General features: G+C 43.1%; 1 protein-coding gene across 1 annotated transcript in view; it reads right to left on the bottom strand.

The window, feature by feature from the left end:
• The window catches only part of LOC126482080 (facilitated trehalose transporter Tret1-like), a 131,799-nt gene that overhangs the window by 104,773 nt on the left and 12,744 nt on the right, over positions 1-14,282 (bottom strand). The window lies entirely within an intron of this gene.

The raw sequence follows: 14,282 nt of genomic DNA, 5'->3' as shown, positions 1-14,282 counted from the left end.
ACTGTACCGCCCGGCGCGTTCGTTGTCTCTCTTGCTGTGGGTCACCAACCCCTCTTAGAATCCTTCTGTTGTATGCAGACCGTGACGGCGCAACTTGTATCTGCCCCCAAACTAAAACGTTTCTTGCAGCAGCTTCTTTCACCTTTCACTCACTGACATGCAGAATTTGGGTTCGGTGTGTTAATACTGTCGAATCGAGTGTCATCGCTTTGCATTACATCTGTACATTTTTGATTGGCAAATCTGCTCACTACCATTGACGTCAGGTGACATATTCATCTACTTGATACGATGTGTAACTTTTCATTAAGATGCGAAATTAACATTCATTCAAGCTACCATCTTACAAATAATAGGTGCAGAAAATCACAATGCCCGAGGGATAGATTATGCACTGTTTAAGGTTCCTTCCCCAAATGGTCACACTTCTGTGAAATTTAGGAAAGTAGATGTCAGACACTAAAAGGGAACCATGAACAATTTAGCCTGAAAGGTTGAGGGAAAGGTGCTGGAATAAGCTAAAACTGATGGGTGGCCGAATAATAACCTATTTGTCAAAGTAAGCATTGCTCCACATTCCTATTGGTACCCGCCAGAACCATACTGACGGTCTTATTGCCCATCTCGCTGCGATTCGTACCAAGGTGGTTATTCCGGCTTTTGACAGGTGGTCACATTAATGTGACTGGACAGTGTATATCTTGCACTGAAAAGTGTGCTCCGCACTTTTTGGTGGTTTGCAAAGTCGAACTGCAGATGTGAATCACGTTCATGAAGTTTTCCATGGCTAGATCTGTCACGCCGCTGCTATTTTTCATAGCACTATACTGACAATAAAATAAACTATTCTTTATTGTTGCACCTGAATTTAATTTTACTATCACTAACGGTAGAACGCGGAGAGTATCAAATGAAGAAACCAGGCATGGTCACAGTACGAAACTGAGCGAGTCGCTTGGGGCAGTTACACATTTTGATTCGAAAGCTGCAAGCAAATACTCGAAATTGTAGTCACGAGTAAAAATGTTTATACGATACAAATAATGATATTTAAAAGGATATGAGAATATGAACAACACGAAATGAAGGAAGGTAGTCATAGAAACAGTATGAAAAGGAAGGGTACAGAGAGCTTCGTAAACAGTGTCTGCAACTTAAAGAAGGTAACTCAGTAGTACATAAGCTAAAGAGAATAAAGGTGTAAATTTAGGGTGTACAATCGGAACAGCGTAATTGAATGGTTGTTTGTTATTATATGTATATATCTTTTTACCATGTGTACTGATGTAATTTTCAGAAAAAGCCTTTAAGACCATATTTAGACGATCTGAGTTCCTTATTTGATGTAGTATTTTCTAGTGCTTCTTGAGGTTTATTTGTGAATATCTCAGTTTATATTTGGCTAGCAGGCAGCGGCGCTGAATTGTGTACTGCATGCGTTTAATACTGAAGAAATATCGACGTTTAAGGTATTTCATCAAGTAGTTGCTTAACGCTTTACGGATTCTGCGCACGTTTATTACATTTTGTTGCTGTGTTTTAATGCACGGCGTATGAAGATTTTGTTACCGGAGGCTAGCAAGTAGGCAGGATCGCAAGGCAGACTGTGACGCGCGAAATGATGACGCAGCGTGAGAACGGCCGGGCGAGAAGAGCCGTACCTATCATACTGGAACGGAAAGGGTGGTGATTCACGTACAACGTTGGGAGCCAAGAAGCGACTCTTTTATTATTTATATTTACTGCTTGAATGTTAATATTCGGCTCCAGCCGTGTTCATGACGTTACTTGCACGTAGAACTTGTTAATAATTTCAGTATCATTCACTTCATCCGGAAATTATAATTACAAATTTCAGTTATTGTCAGTGCTTATTGATGGAAAGATTGGACCAATGACAAGAGCGCCCTGAGAGGGCAGCCTCCAAATGTGACTTAGCGGTGCTCGAGAACTACTGATAAATGACCGCGAATCTTGTTATGAATATTAACGACTGATTAGCTCTAGAAATCGCTTCACTAACAATGCGACTGGACAAACAAAACAAAATTAGTTAGCACTCTAACATTTTACGATTTTCATTATGCTTAGCTTTTAAAGCTATCCACTTGCCACATTATTATGCAGTGTTTTTGCACAAGCAATGGAGCTCGCTATAAACGGAGAAAAAATCAATTGTGGCAGCGTCTACGAGACTCGAGGTAAACAGGTTGACTACAACTGAGTTACGAGGAGTGGTGGTGGGGGTGGGGGGGAAGACGGGGGCCGATGCACTGGACTTTCATATGTTAATCACACGTAACATCACTGTGTGTCCCCGTGTACATATTGTGGCAGACAATATTCGGTATTTCGCACATTCACTCTCCTATCTGTTGTGATAGTGTTTCAACCTGATGGGTGGTCTAAGCATGATATCTGCACTTAGCGGCTGTGCACCTTCATTTCAGAAACTGGAAAACGTCTCGTAGTCCTGGTCAGAGCTTGAACTTGTAGATACTTCCCATTAAATTTGTCAAAAGTTCTTGTCGCTAGCTACGGAACCACGTCCATGGGACAGACGAATAAGGGTGATAGCTTGACTAGACTGTTGTGTTGTGGTTTTCAGTCCTGAGACTGGGTTGATGCAGCTCTCCATGCTACTCTATCCTGTGCAAGCTGCTTCATCTCCCAGTACGTACAGCTGCCTACATCCTTCCGAATCTGTTTAGTGTATTCATCTCTCGGTCTCCCTCTACGATTTTTACCCTCCACACTGCCCTCCAGTACTAAATTGGAGATCCCTTGATGCCTCAGAACATGTGCTTTCAACCGATCCCTTCTTCTGGTCAAGCTGTACCACAAACTCCTCATCTCCCCAATTCTATTCAATACCTCCACATTAGTTATGTGATCTACCCATCTAATCTTCTGCATTCTTCTGTAGCACCACATTTCGAAAGCTTCTATTCTCTTCTTGTCCAAACTATTTAACGTCCATGTTTCACTTCCATACATGGCTACACTCCATACAAATACTTTCGAAAACGACTTCTTCACACTTAAATCTATACTCGATGTTAACAAATTCTTCTTCTTCAGAACCGCTTTCCTTGCCATTGCCAGTCTACATTTTATATCCTCTCTACTTCGACCATCATCAGTTATTTTGCTCCCCAAATAGCAAAACTCCTTTACTACTTTAAGTATCTCATTTCCTAATCCAATTCCCTCATCATCACCCGACTTAATTCGACTACATTCCATTATCCTCGTTTTGCTTTTGTTGATGTTCATCTTATAACCTCCTTTCATGACACTGTCCATTCCGTTCAACTGCTCTTCCACGTCCTTTGCTGTCTCTGACAGCATTACAATGTCATCGGCGAACCTCAAAGTTTTTATTTCTTCTCCATCGATTTTAACACGTACTCCGAATTTTTCTTTTGTTTCCTTTACTGCTTGCTCAATATACAAATTGAATAACATCGGGGAGGGGCTACGAATTCTTCCGGAGACGACGTGTCACTGTCGGCCGGAGAGCCCGCTGTTCCTCCGCTCAGTACATGAATTTAAAAGACAAAGATAACTGGCCGGCGTGGAATTCAATGCCGCCTGCTGGCGCTGCGCACACGTCACACGGTAAGGAGCAGGCACCAATGGCGAGTCATTCTAGCGATGGTACGGAATGTAAATGGGAAAATTCGCTGACGTACGCGACTTTCACAAAGGGCAGATTATTTATGTCCGGCGCCTGGGAGCGAGCACTCGGAAACAGCGAAGCTGGTCGACTGTTCGCGTGCTGCTTTCGTCATCATCTGTAGAAAATGGTTGGATGACGGTGGAACAACGACTAGGAGACAAGATGTTCGACGTCCACGCCTCATCGCCGAACGTGGAGCAGGATATGTGGAGATCTACCGCAGACCTGGCACCACATTACAATGCTGAATCTTTCGGAGCCCGCCGTTTAGAGTACGTAGTTGAACATGGGGCTCTTCAGCTCCCTATGTTTTCCAAAGTACCCACCGATGTTGTCGATCACGAATACATTGGGCACAGAATCATCGACGCTGGATCGTAAATAAATGGGACCGAATCGCGTGGTCTAATGACTCACGTTTGTTGTTATACCAGGTCGCGATGGTTGTGTCTAGGTACGCCATGATACAGGACAGCGGCTGTTCGAAATACACACCACGCTACGAACGCAGGGCAATATTATGCTAGGTGGGAGAGAGAGGCTCTTACGGAGGAGGTTCAAATGGCTCTGAGCACTATGGGAGTTAACATCTGAGGTCATCAGTCCCCTAGAACTTAGAACTACTTAAACCTGACTAACCTAAGTACATCACACACATCCATGCCCGAGGCACGATTCGAACCTGCGACCGTAGCGGCCGCGCGGTTCGGTTCCAGACTGAAGCGCCTAGAACCGCTCGGCCACACCGGCCGGCTACGGAGGAGGGTAGGGGAGGGGGAGGCGGGGGGGCCATTTACCTTCCTTGGGACCTGTGGTAGTGACTGAAGGCACCATGACAATTGAGGACAATGTAAACGTTATTGCGGACCACACGCACCCCTTCACATTTGCCGGTCGTTGTGGCCGAGCGGTTCTAGACGCTTCAGTCCGGAACCGCGCTGCTGCTACGGGCGCAGGCTCGAATCCTGCCTCGGGCATGGATGTATCTGATATCCTTAGGTTAGTTAGGTTTCAGTAGTTCTAAGTCTAGGGGACTGATGGCCTCAGATGCTAAGTCCCATAGTGCTCAGAGCCATTTGAACCATTTGAACCTTCACATTTGATTTCTTCCCCGGTGACGGTGGGATCTTCTGACGGGATCATGGCCAGAATCACCAGACAGCTGTCTGAGCAGCATGATAGTGAAATGACGTTGATGACTTGAGCACGAAGTTTGCCTGAACTGATCACGTTGGACAATATCTAGGACGCTATCGGGCGCCAGCTTTGCATCCATAAACCGTCGGCACGTAATTTACTTAAACTGCGTGAATTACGTGAATGGCATAATTATGTAGTGCCATATACGTCCGTAAACTCACAAAGGACTTTTCGAATCCATGCTACGCAGAACTGCTGCAGCATTGTGTTAAAAAGCTGGTCGTAATGTTTCCATTCATCAGTAAAGAGTATCACTCTGCAAAACTATTTGGTGTTTACAGCCGTTACTAACAGGCTATAACGATGTTGGGAGAGGCTTACATTCTGCGACAGCGTTTACGGCCCCTGGGCGGATGATGTGCAGAAGACAGCTGCGCGGCTGGTCTATCAGCACTCAGACTCTTTCCACGTTCCGTAATGTGTGAATTTCCGTCGCATTTGTGTGTCCTATCGTGTTTTACGTGCGTGAAACTACGGTTGACCTTTTTCTGTATTATCCTATGTCTACTGTGAGTTTTTTCATAAAGGCAGACACACCTATAAGGCGCCAAGTGTTTTACAAACAGGCAAGATATCTTATTTTTAAAGTGTACTCGTTTTTCAAATGCGGGGCAGATCCGGGCGAGCCGGTCTGCGACGTTTTCAAGGTGGAGCAACGTAACGTAGTTGTTGTGTATGCATTTTCAGTCGAGGTGACAACCCAGCATTCCTTGTGAGCTGCGCGGCCAGAGGCCATTAACGTTGTCGTCGACGACAGTGGATTTGGCGGTGGTATTCCCCATTTCTATTGCAGTTCTTCTAGAAAGATTATTCCACATGAAACGAGTAGCCGAGTAACGGGAAACCATAATTTAAGCAGGAGATCGAGTCCCGGTCGGGCACACATTTTCAGCTGTCCCCGTTGACATATCAACGCCTGTATGCAGCTAGGGGTATTCATTTCATTGTAATTTCATTCTAACAAGCTGTATGGTCACCGATGGTATCTGTTCTTTCGGACATGTCCGAAAGAACAGATACCATCTTCATATACATGAATAGTTCGGTAATGTACGTGGATTACAAACTATTGCATCATATGTGAAGAAAATAAAGATTAACGACGTCCACTTTCTTGTAAGCACAAAAATTATATTCGTTTTATTCAAACATGTCCTACTACAAACAGGTGGCATACATATCAGTGTTACACACCCATCCATGAAAAGAAATCATAATGACACTCCTTATCTAGCAATGATCTTAAATGCGGCATACGAACTTGTGGTGAAAGACAATGCATACATAAGCTTTTTGAAATAAATTGCAGTTAGGAATCTTAACATCAGCCTACCTATAATAGCTCTCAGATATTGTGAAAAAGAATTTAACAGTGCACTTAAAGATCCAAATCGAAAGAAGGCGCCTATAGTATACAACATTCCCTCATACCATTGAGACCCTTGGGAGAGCAACCCATTACAAAATTATTGCTCCAGTTGTGCAGGATATAAGCGACAGGTGAAATACCTTCAGACTCCAAGAATAATCTAATAATTCCAATTCCGAAAAAAACAGGTGCTGACAGATGTGGATACATCCGGTACATCACTTTAGTAAGTCATATTTTCAAAATACTGATACGAATTATTTCTAAAAGAATGAAAAAAATTGGTAGAAGGCGAATCTCGGGGAAGATCAGTTTTGGTTCCCGAGAAATTTAGGAGCACGAGAAGCAGTACTGACCCTATGACTTAGAAGACTACGCCTGCTTAGCTGCGTGGTTACGTGCTTACTTCCCATGCAGCGGGCCCGCGTTTGATTCCCGGCCGGGTTGGAGATTTTTCTCCGCTCATGGACTGGGTGTTGTGATGTCCTCATCATCATTTCGTCTTCATCACCGGCACGCAAGTCGCCCAGTGTGGTGTCGACTGAAATAAGACTTGCACTCGACGGCCGAACTTCCCCGGATGGGGCCTCCCGGCTAACAATGCCACACGCTCATTTAATTTTTTGATCTTAGAAGATAGGTTAAAGAAAGATAAACCAACTTTTACAGCATTTGCAGGCTTAAAGAAAGCTTTCGACAATTTTGAGTGGAAAAACTCTGAAATTTGGAAAATAGTAAGGATAAAATGAAGGAAGCGAAAAGCTCTATACAGACTGCAATTACAAGAGCCGAAGGACGTGGAAAAGAAAGCAATAGTTGAGAAGGGAATGAGGCAAGGTTGTAGCCTATCCCCCATGTTATTCAATTTGTACACTGATCAAGTAGTAAAGGAAACCAAGGAAAACTTCGGAGAAATAGTTAAAGTTCAGGGAGAGGAAAGAAAACCTTTGAGGTCTGCGATGGAATTGTAATTCTGACGGAGACAGAAAAGGACATAGAAGTGCAGCTGAACGAAATTGATTATATCTTCTAAAGACGTTATAAGATGGCCATCAACGGAAGAGAAGCAAAGGTAATGGAATGAAGTCGAATTGAAACAGGCGATGCTGAGGGAATAAGATTAGGAAATGATACACTAAATGTACGAAATAAGTTTTGCTATTTGAGTAGCACAATAACTGATAACGGCCAAAGTAGAGAGGATATAAAATTCAGACTGGCTATAGCAAGGAAAACATGTCTGAGAAAAAGGAATTTGTTAACTTCAAAAATAAAATTAAGTGTTAGGAAGTCGTTTCTGAAGCTGTTTGTCTGGATCGTAGGCTCTTACGAAAATGGCACGTGGACGGTAAGCAGTACAGACTATAAGAATAGAAGCTTTTGAGATGTCGTGCTATAGAAGAATGCTGAAGATTAGATTGGTGGATCTAGTACCTAACCAGGAGATATTGAATCATACTGGAGAGAAGAGAAAGTTATGGCACAAAATGATTAAAAGAAGTAATCGATTAACGAGACAGATTCTGAGGCGTCAAAGAATTGTTGGCATGGTACTGGGGGGAAGTGTGTGTGGGAGGGGGGAGGGAGGGGGAGGGGATTAAAAATTGTTTAGGGAGAACACGGGATGAACAGAATACGCAAGTTGAATTGCCGTAATTATTAGGGGATGAAGATGTTTGTACACGGTAGACTAAGTGGGCAGAGCTGCATCAAACCAGTCTTTGGACTAAAGACCACGTTAATAACATCGCGAAATGAACATTAACATAGGCGTGCTGGAAATTAATCCCGGATCTCAGGTGTTACATGACAGTAATTTTTGTCTCGCGTCTGCTGCTCTGCCTGACCTATCACCTCTGCCGAGTTGTGACGTTGGCGGAACTTTTTTCTGAGCCATTACGCAGAGAAGTAGGAACACGTGATGTTACTTCATCATTGTATGTGCAGGCGCTAGTGTCTTATGACAGTATCTGGCGACGAATATCTGCTAGAAAAGAGTAATGTGGAGGATTAGCTATTAGTAGTCAACGCAATCAAGAGCAAAGGGCGGGAGGGAGAGAGAAGAGAGGGGGACGGAGGAGGGACGGAGGGAGAGCTCAACTGGACAGCTAAATCAGAGTAGCCAGATGGAAATCTAAGCATTGCTCTTTCTTAAGACAGGTTTGGTTTCTTAGTCCCTGTTCGGTAAGTGCTTCAAAAAGCAATGTGCCGTCCAGTAGGGACCCAGATTTTTCGATTGTAGCACAAGTAAACAGACACGTCAGACATGTCTGCAAACAGCAAACCGTTTACACTCTTCAGTATACTTCCGCGTATTGCTATAATAGAGTAGGAGAAAATGAAACTTGTTTCTGAATATTATGATTACTCAATAACATTTCTCAACATGCAGGGAGAAGAGAGATTCTCTTTGCTTAACTTGTTTTTTCCTTGAAGAGCAGAAGGAACGAAATTAACGACTGAGTAAGGCACAGAAGCATCACACAGCCTGCTACTCACTGACGGAGCAAAGGATTATACGGGAAGAATCAAATAGCTGACCACTTTCGAATAAAATCGAGCTGTTAAGTCAAAATAGCTCTGAGCACTATGGGACTTAACAGCTCAGGTCATCAGTCCCCTAGAACATAGAACTACTTAAACCTAATTAACCTAAGGACACCACACACATCCATGCCCGAGGCAAGATTCGCACCTGCGACCGTGGCGGTCGCGCGGTTCCAGAATGAAGCGCCTAGAACATCTCGGCCACTCCGCCCGGCGCTGTTAAGTCATATTCTCATCAATAGTCTGATTACGTGTAGTGGTGTAGCTGTGTATTAGTAGCAGTCTTAGCTATCCTGCGCTTCAGTCTCCGATGGTACGCTTTTATAATGTTTTCCTGCATGATTTCAGTCGACACTAGACGACAATACTAATGTTTCCTTATAAACTTTGTGACGTTTATGTAATAACAGGCTGCTTCGCACGCATTTGCGTAGTAATACCATCAAACATATTTTTAAAGACACGTATAAGGTCTACTGAAGAATAAGTGTAGGAGTATTAATGAGTAGTTTCCCTTTCTACGTAGTATGGACAAAAACAATTTGTTATGGTGACTGTCAAATAGCTTTCTTTAATATGGTTCACAGACGGCAATATCCTCTAAACTTTTCACCTTTATTAATGCTTCTAAGGCATGGTCTTCTTCGAATGTACTTCTGACCAAAAAGCGATTCTATTACCTGGAGTCCAAGGTTTTTGTTAATAATATTTTTTTGCATTCTTGTGACGATTTTCTATAGAAACTTTCATCCTCTAATACATATTTCTTTATGTCTAACCGAGAAATGAAATACCAGTTTCGATGGATTTAGCTTTAAAAAGTTTTTAATAACAATAAACATTTTCTCAAAAATTTTCATCCACTATTTAACCCCCTTAGCGGCTGATTCAAAAACAGTGCAACATATGTTTTCTTTGCTTCCATCAGAGATGTGAAATACAAGTTCTCCTAGATTTAGCTTTAAAAAGGTTTTCATAATGAATAATTTCAAAAACTTTTCATACCCTATTACGCTCCCTTAGGGGGTTAAGTTTCAAAAAGACTGAAATACGTATTTTTTCACTTCCAGCCGATAAGTCAAATACCAGTTTTCAAAGATTTAATTTTAAAAACTGCTCTCAAAATGAAACATTTCATCCCCTCTTTAAACCTCTTAGCTGTTGAATTTCCAAAATAGTGAAATGTGTGCTTTCTTTTATTTTCACGCGAGAAGCCAAATACAAATTTTCATAGATTTAGCTTCAAAAATGCTTTCATAATGAAATATTTCCATAAAAATTTCCATCCCCTCTTTCACCGCCATAAGGATTGAATTTCCAAAAACAGTGTAACACGTATTTCTTTATTTCTATTCAAATTTTAACAGATTTATCTTTAAAAATGCTTCAACAAAGAAATATTTTCAAAAAGACATTTCATCCCTTATTCCATTCACTTAGGGGTTGAATTTCCAAAGACGCTGAAACATGTGTTCTTTTTATTTCCAGTCGAGAAGTCAAATACCAATTTTCATAAATGTAGCTTTAAAAATACTTTAGTAGTTCTTTAATAATTATTTATTTTCAGAAATAAATTTTCACCCACTATATTACCCACTTAGACGTTAATTTTCCAAACATACTGAAACATGCATTCTTTATTTCTGACACGAGAAACCAAATATCAATTTTCGTAGATCTAGCCTCAAAATTGTCTTAACATCGACATATGTTCAAAAAAACCTGTCATCCCCTATTTTACCCCATTGTCAGTAGAAGACAAGAAAAAAGAAACCTTCTTAAACAACGCCTACAGTATAAGATCAAGATCCTTTCAAGTTTCTATTCTTAATAGCTCGGACAGGGCGATGATGAGTCAGTGAATAAGTCAGTTAGTCGGGACTTTGCTATCTACATATATGTTACTTCATATGTGAGTGTGACACCTTCCAACAAGAAAACGCAAGACCGCATGTTGCCTGCGCTATCTTACCTCGATACATTGTTGATATGGCCAGTAAGTTCTCGAGATTTCTTACTTAGTGAAAACACGTGGCCATGTGGTGCCTAGAGACTGCCCGACTTCGATTGATAAGCTGTATCCCATAGTCGAAGCAGAATGGAATGACGTACCCGTATCTGTCATGGAATAAAAGTTCGACTCGATGTCCCACATGGATTAAAGTCATTTTTGCCGCCAAATGTGACAGCTCGGTATCCTAAACTTCGCTCCCTGCTCTCACATCACCTACAAGTTTAATAACACATTCTTCCTATTTACGCGCAATAAGTAAAATTTCGTGATTTTTCTTACCTTCCTGGTGCAGCAGTTTTAATGGCCAACAGTGTATGTCCCTTGTGACAGGGTAACGCAATGACTTCTATCGATTCTGTTCCCCCAGCAGCGCTGTTCCCACATACCTCGTGAGGAAACCGCTGGCAGTAGTGTTCTGAAATCATAGGCAGAAACACTAATGACAATGAAAATTTGAGTCAGGCGTGCTCAGATGGCATAGTGGTTAAGCCAACTGCTCGTGGTAAGAGGGAAATACAGGTTCGTGTCCTGATGTGGCACAAATTTTGGTAAAAGAACACCATCGATGTCCATGGCTGTTTGTTGTGTTGCTGATGTTGGTAATAACTTGCATAAGAAACGATGGGAACAGAATACGATGACTCGTGAGTCTGTGGTCGACAGCCAGTCACAATGATCGTTCATAATTTCTTATGGTTGGTAAATAATGTTAGCTGGTATTTTGTTCTGTTAGATTAAGAATTTAACCAAATCTCAAAGTTTCGGAAAAATCGGAAATGAGACAGAGAAGTAAGTTATTGTAATGACGAATGTACGAGGAGCGTTCAATAAGTATTTCTTTTACTTGTGCCTTTTTCCCGCAATGACGCAGGGTCGGCGTGGTTAATCGGCTTTGGCAAGGTTAATTTAAGGGATGGCCGGATGCCCTTCCTACCGCCACCCTGTACCCCCCCTGGGACGGAATTAGTGCACCCCAACTGTCTGCGTCCAGTGTAATACATGGAATAGTGCAAATGTGTTCAGATGTCTGCAGGCCGTGTAGCTGAGGCGGGACGTGGGGACCTGTCCGGTATTCACCTAGTGGGATGTGGAAAACCGCCTAGAAACCACATCCAGGCTGGTCGGCACACCGGCCTCCGGCGCTAAGCCGCCAGGCGGATTCGATCCGAGGCCGGCGCGCCTACCCTAGTCCAGGAAGCAGCGCATTAGCGCTCTCGGCTAACCTGGCGGGTGAGGAGCGTTCAATAAGTAATGCAACACTTTTCCTTTCTGAAAGCAGGTTGGGTTTATTCAGGATTTCAACACGACATATTATTCCCCACTCTTCTGGCTACAACATCCTTTTTGTCAACATAATCTCCGTTCAACGCAATGGTCTTTACGCCAGCTTACTGGCAGGGCCTGTATGCCCGCAAGGTACCACTCTACTGGCCGACGTCGGAGCGGACGTCTTGCTGTATTGATAACCTCCCCATCATCCACGTACTGCTTCCCGCAGAGTCCATCCTTCGTTGTGCCAAACAGATGGAAGTCGGAAGGTGCGAGATCCGGACTGTAGGGCGGATGACGAAGGACAACTCAGTGAAATTTTGCGAGCTCCTTTCGGATGCGCAGAGTTGTGTGAGGCCTTGCTTTGTCGTGGAGGAGGAGAATTTCGTTTACGTTTTCGTGCCAACGAAGACGCTGAAGCCGTTTCTTCAGTTTCCTGGAGGCCTGCCGGCACGCGGGAGATGGGACAGGTTTGCGCGACCTTGTTGCGATGATGACAGATGCCTCGCCCGACTCACCGTGCTTTTGTTCATATCAGGTCTCCGTAGACATTCTGCAAGGGCGTATGAATATCTGCATTGCGCTGGTTTTCCACCAACTGAAACTCAATGACAGCTCTCTGCTTGGAAAGCATCTCCATTACAGACGCCACTTTAAAAGCTACGTATAGCGTCGCCACCTATCGCAACTCCATGAAAGTGTAGAGGCTGAAGCGGGAACGTTCCACTATGTCCTTCAACAAATTCTGCATTGTTTCAACCGAAATTGGATGAGAAAAAAATGTCTTGCATTCTTATTGAACGTCCGTCGTATGTCTCAGGCTACACTATACATTTATCGACTATGGCAATTGTATTTTCGTGTTGACTTTCGTTGGCCTCGCCAGCACACAAAAGCATTACCACATTCCAACCTACCCCTGGACTCGGGCTACACTACAGGTTACTCTGTCTACACATCTAGCTTTCTCAGTCACCAGACGTGCGGTAGCGTTCTCGCTTCCCGCGCCCGGGTTCCCGGGTTCGATTCCTGGCGGGGTCAGGGATTTTCTCTGCCTCGTGATGACTGGGTGTTGTGTGACGTCCTTAGGTTAGTTTGGTTTAAGTAGTTATAAGTTCTAGGGAACTGATGACCATAGATGTTAAGTCCCATAGTGTTCAGAGCCATTTGAACCATTTTTTTCAGTCACCAGAAAAACACGGAAATGAGTAACCAACCTTAAAATCCACAATAACCAGTTCACTGACAGTTAAGCTGGCACTCACCAATATCGAAAACAAATGTAATCAATTCGTATCTGCTGCCGAAAGAAATCATTGTCACTGGCTACCGTATACTATCTCCGTCTGGCTGCGATTAACGTCAATGAACTGCAGACATCAGCACGCAAAGCAAGAACCGCCGATACCGTAAGTGCACTTCAGTAGACGAGAGAACTGAACAAAATGCAGAAGCTCCGAATGAACAACGTTGGAAGAAAATTTGTTGCAGCGTTCCAAAGAAATAATCGCAAAATTCATCTTAAGACTTTCAAGCAAATCGTGAAAGCGTGGTCTGGATGTATAGACGGCGCTCAGTCAGGTGGGTTTTTCATGGCTTAGAACTGGCAGCCTTTATATGAAACATGACTTCCTTCCGCAGTTACACCAGCATTTGTTTCTCCCGCGAGACAAAAAGTTTCCCATGAGTTTGTTCCGCCGTTAGCGCAAACTGCTGAACTCCATTTCCGTCACACGTGTACGATGGCATTTTAAAATCTGACATTTTCCAGAAAACGCTACTGACTCGTTCTACGGTGGCGTGTAAGGCAGAAATTCTTGCGTGGTTTATAGCACAGCTTAGATACCTGCGAGCAACTGAATAGGTTATTAAAAAGTTAAACGCGGCACCCTAGCAGTTTCTGTAGAAGTTACCGGCTCTAAAAAGAGCTGTGTTCGGCGCCAAGGCGGCTTGTGCAACTCGCGGGAAAACAATATGGTCTGATTTCTGCGTTTGTCGTAACATTTCTGGTTTTAGTAAAGTAAAAGTACGCTACTTTTACAATCACAGAAAAATTGCCCCCGAACGCTCCCAGCACAGCTCTAAAGCCTTATTAGTTGTTCAGTTATGTTTCACAGATGTGGGATAACTCAGTGTGCAAGCTATTTTACACATTTCACTTTTGTGTGAGTGTATGTTGATAAACTTTAGATTAGTGTATA

The sequence above is a fragment of the Schistocerca serialis genome, chromosome 5 (assembly GCF_023864345.2).
Source record: "Schistocerca serialis cubense isolate TAMUIC-IGC-003099 chromosome 5, iqSchSeri2.2, whole genome shotgun sequence".
Classification (NCBI taxonomy): Eukaryota; Metazoa; Arthropoda; class Insecta; order Orthoptera; family Acrididae; genus Schistocerca; species Schistocerca serialis.
This window is presented reverse-complemented; position numbering and strand designations above follow the sequence as displayed.